We start from the raw sequence: 4,679 nt of genomic DNA, 5'->3' as shown, positions 1-4,679 counted from the left end.
AGTATCCTCACTGCATGTTGTTGTCATCATCCTCCACAAATCTAGAAGCTATGAGGGCCTCCTGAGCACACCTGACTCATCTATCCAGTGTGAAGACCTCATTGCCTTCGAGGACCTCCTCACCCTCATCCCCGTCAACGTCCTCCTCATTGGAGGACACCTCCAGCTCTTGAATCTCCACCTCAGCCAGCTCACCTCCCTGTTGCAGCGCCAGGTTATAAAGGGCACAGCAGGCAATGATGATGCGTTACAACCTCTGTGGACTATATTGCAGGGCTTCACCAGACCAGCCCAGGCACTGGAACCTCATTTTCAGCATCCTGATGGTCTGCTCCACCAAGTTGCGAGTTGCTGCATGAGCCTCATTACTCTGATGCAGCCTGAGGCCGCCGCATGGATGTCATCAGCCACGGCCTCTGCGGGTAGCCTTGTCCCAAAGGAGCCAACCCTGTAGCCTCTGTGGACCCTGGAAGAGGTCAGGGATCTGTGACCGACTGTAGGAGTTGTGGACACTCCCTGGAAATTGTGCGCATACCTGCAGGATGCGTTTGTGGTGGTTGCATACCAGCTGCAAATTCAACAAATTGAAGCTCTCCAGTGGTTGACATAGTTGACTGCTTATTGTGATGGAGATCTGAGTGACAAGTGAATGCAGTCGATTGCACCCTGCACCTGTAGGAAATCTGAGATCTGGGCAAATCCAATCATTCTTGCATCCTGGCTCTCCTGATCCTGGGCGAAATGTACAAAGTTGTGTGCCTCGAGAAGATGGCATCCATGACCTCATGGATGCATTTGTGGGTGGATATCCCACAAAGGTCTCCTGTGTAGCCCTGAAATTGAGCGCCGCGGTCATTTTCGTTGCCACTGGCAGTGGATGCCCTCCATGGCCCAAGGCACCAAATCTTGTAGTATCTGGCAGATGTGACCGACCAGTTCCTTAGACGTGCGCGGTCTTTGGCTACACTGATTATCGGTCATCTGCAGGAATGAAAGGCAGCATCTATAAGGCCTGGGTCTAGCTAGGCGCCGACCAGCGATGGCTCGCTGTGGCTCTTCAGAGGTGTGTGCAGGAGCCCCAGCCGCCACTTCTTCCTGAGAGTGCAGTTCCTCCCTCTGTCCAGCCAAGCGCCTCCATCGCCCTCTTCTCCATCATCTCCGTTCTGTATGCCATAAGACATACAGCTAAGAACCTCTCTTGGTTAAGTCTGAAGGCCCCTTAACACATCCCAGAGAGTGCTAGGCCCCACTTGGATGGCCTGAATTTAGTGCACTGCATGGCTGCCCAAAACACCAACCACCTCCGCCCCACTCCACCTGACTGATTGTTGGCAGCTTTGCCCATTGGACTGCATGCTGTGCACTCAGCTCAGATGCAGACATTCTCGTAACCCACACTGCAAGGCGACACTGTTAGCTTGAATCATGGGGGGGACTGTCCAAACTGGGTGATGACATTGTAAGGGGCTGTGAGCACCTCCACCAGTGACTGCTCCATGGCCAGCTTTAGCAAGAATATTGTACAACTTGCTCAGTTGTCCAATTGTTCTGCAGCCCACTCATATTAGTTTGCAGTCTGTGCCCATGGGGTGAAAAGCTCTGGAGTACTTGGTGGCACTTTCATGCCTCTGCGTTGCTTAGAGACCCGACTCCACACATGTCAATGTGGCTGCACCTGATCTGTCTCAGCTGCGGAGGAATGGTCACTTTATACAAGGTTTCCCTATTGTGTGGCTGCTTCCCTCCTCCCCCAACCCCTTGTGCACTATCTTCAACCACAGGGCATTCCTTGCCCCGCCCCAAGTTGCCTCAACTGCAGGACAGCCCTTGTCCCCATCCTCAAGTCACCCCAGCCTCAGGGCAGCCTTTGCCCCCATGCCTCCAGCACGCTTCAACTTTGAAGCCCAACAGGCGACCTGGGTGGACATTGTGCAACCTTACTGTGTACTTTCCTCTGAGTTCCCCACAAAGTGCAGCCTGCCAAGTGCAGGCCTTATATGTGAAACACATTGACATGCAATCACAATCCAGCTGAGAGCGGATGATTCTGGTGGGGCTGGCTTTATAATGATATGCAGATGTATTACAATGAGGTTCCCGACATCCGATGGCAGGAAATATGGTTTGCCAGCTGGTTCACCATCAACAAGCTGAGCAGACGATCAGAAACTGGTTTCATGACATCGTGAAACCGATTTCTGGCCTTCTCGCCATATTGTCCGCTCATGCCGCCAAGCAGGCCCAATGCCAGAGGCCACGGTCGATTTCACCCCTAGTAAATGAGAATGAACCAGAGTAGATAAGAGATGTAAAAGTAGGGAACATCTAGTGACCATAGTATAATACGCTTTAAGATGATGAAGGGGAAGAACATATGTATGATGAAAACCAAGTTAATAGATTGGAAAAAAGCCGATTTTGAGAAGCTGGGAATAGAACTTGTGAAGATAAAGCAGGGAAATATACTGGCAAACAAGGACGTACTAAAAAAAAATGGGAAACATTTAAAACTCTATTCAATGAAGTTCAGGAAAAATATATTCCACTAAAAGAAAAAACAAACTGAACTAGTGGGACTCAATGGATGAATAAAAACATAAGGGGCCAAGTAAGGATTAGCAAAGGGGGCATATACATTAAGCACAGAGACAGCAGAGGAGTGATGATAAAAGACAATTCAAAGAGATTAGGAGAGAACTTAAAAAATTAGGGAGTCAAGAGGAACTATGAAATCAAATTATCAAGAAACATAAAACAAAACAGTATAATACTTTATAGGCACATCAATAAAAAAAAAAGGCTGTGATTGGAATAGAATCATTGAGGGATAGACAAGATAATACTACAGGTAATGATAGAGAGATGGCAGAAATATTAAATAATCATTTTGTTTTGGTCTTCACCAGGGAAATAGAATAAGTGGACATGACATTGAATGATGAGAAGAGCAATGAGATAAGTGCATTTAAAATGAAAACGGGTATGTATTGAATAAACTAAACAAAATCAAAGGCCTGAATTTTGTGTGTGTTGGGCGCACAATCGGCGAACTCGAAAGCAGAAATGGGCCTCCAGCCGTGATCCGCCCCCAACCACGATTTCACGCTAGCTGGCCAATTAACGGCAGGCCAGTGTGAAACGCGTGCTGAGAAATGCTCAACGCTGCTAGGGTGGGGGTGGGAAGAGGACGGGCGTCTAACTGAGGGTGTGGGTGAATCTAGCCCCAGGGAGCTGCAGACCTCCACAGAATAAAGGAAACAACGAAAATGCTGCAAAATATGCCCATGCAGCACAATCAAGCACCTGAAAGCATACCTTACAAAGAACAAGTCCCTGGATATCTCTTTAGTTTATTTCTCCACAGAAATTTCATCCTGTTCTGGATCGAGGTTTGAACAAAATTGTGAATACCGACTGGGAGAATGGCCCTCCCGCGAACTGTAAATGTGGATGGGCCACACACATATACTAAAATTGGAACGATACAGAGAAGATTAGCATGGCCCCTGCACAAGGATGACACGCAATTTCGTGAAGCGTTCCATATAAAATCACTATTAATTGCATCATTAATGGGCTTAATTGCCCACTTAGTTGTTGGCAGGCATGCTTCCAACTGCTGTGCGCACCCACCAAGTGAAATATCACAAGTCGTGATGATGTTGGGACACTCGCCTGACATCATCTTGTGCTATTTCATGTCCTTTCGGGTCGGGCGTGTGCCCACCCATCCATGGGACATAAAATTCTGGCCAAAGAGAATGAAATCCCTGGTCTGGATGGACTGCATCTACATATTTTCAAAGAATATAGGAAAGGCATTTACTACACATATTTAATAATTAGTTAGTAAAAGGTATAGTGCCAGAGACCTGCAGACACCTAATGTAATTTCTATATTTAAGGAGGGGGATAGAATGTGTCCAGACAATTATAGGCCAGTCAGTTTAAGGTCAGTGATGGGAAAGTAATGGAATCCTTACTAATGGAGACAATAGAAGAACATTTAGAAATAAGAAATACAATAATGAATATTCTGCATGGATTTCAAAAGGGAAAATCTTTCTTAACCAATGAATTTTTTGATGCGGTAACAGAGAGAGGAGACAGTGGTAATGTGGTAGATGTGATTTATCTGTATTTTCAAAAGCCTTCAACAATGGCCTTATGCAGTGCCGTAAAGCTCGCCAAATTTTTCTGAACTTTCAGTCTAGATAAATGCCCTTCTCCCTGCATGCATGACATCTAAGTACTCAGAAAAAATTGAGCTAATCATAGTCCCTTCCAAGGCTGGGCATAATGCTCACATCACTGAGGGTATTTTTGAATTTCACCCGTGAACCAACCATTTGAAGTGAATTCTTCACGTGGACTGCCCACGCCAGGGCAAATGTCAGTTTACAGCTCGGTTGGTCAGCTAAGATTTTGTGAAGCATCTCATCAATTACTGCATGATTTCTTTCACAAACCCCATTACTGAAGGGGCTTACCCCTGCTGTGTTCATTAGTACAATGTTATTGTATTCACACATACTTTTAAGTACATTGTTGGCAAATTCCATCCCTCCATGCCCCTCACCCCCAGTCCCTATCCATTTTTCCACTATGTTGTCTACAATTACCTTTTTTTTCTTTACTATATATTACTGTTGGCAGACTGAATCTTGTCACCATGTCTA

The 4,679-nt window shown here is 46.2% G+C and overlaps 1 non-coding gene across 1 annotated transcript; it reads left to right on the top strand.

Moving 5' to 3' along the window:
• The first annotated feature begins 3,444 nt into the window (after positions 1-3,444).
• LOC121275516 lies at positions 3,445-3,551 on the top strand. Its single transcript, XR_005942486.1, has one exon. It is a non-coding gene; the product is annotated as a U6 spliceosomal RNA (small nuclear RNA).
• The last annotated feature ends 1,128 nt before the right edge of the window (positions 3,552-4,679 follow it).

The sequence above is a fragment of the Carcharodon carcharias genome, chromosome 2, assembly GCF_017639515.1.
Source record: "Carcharodon carcharias isolate sCarCar2 chromosome 2, sCarCar2.pri, whole genome shotgun sequence".
Lineage (NCBI taxonomy): Eukaryota > Metazoa > Chordata > Chondrichthyes > Lamniformes > Lamnidae > Carcharodon > Carcharodon carcharias.
This window is presented reverse-complemented; position numbering and strand designations above follow the sequence as displayed.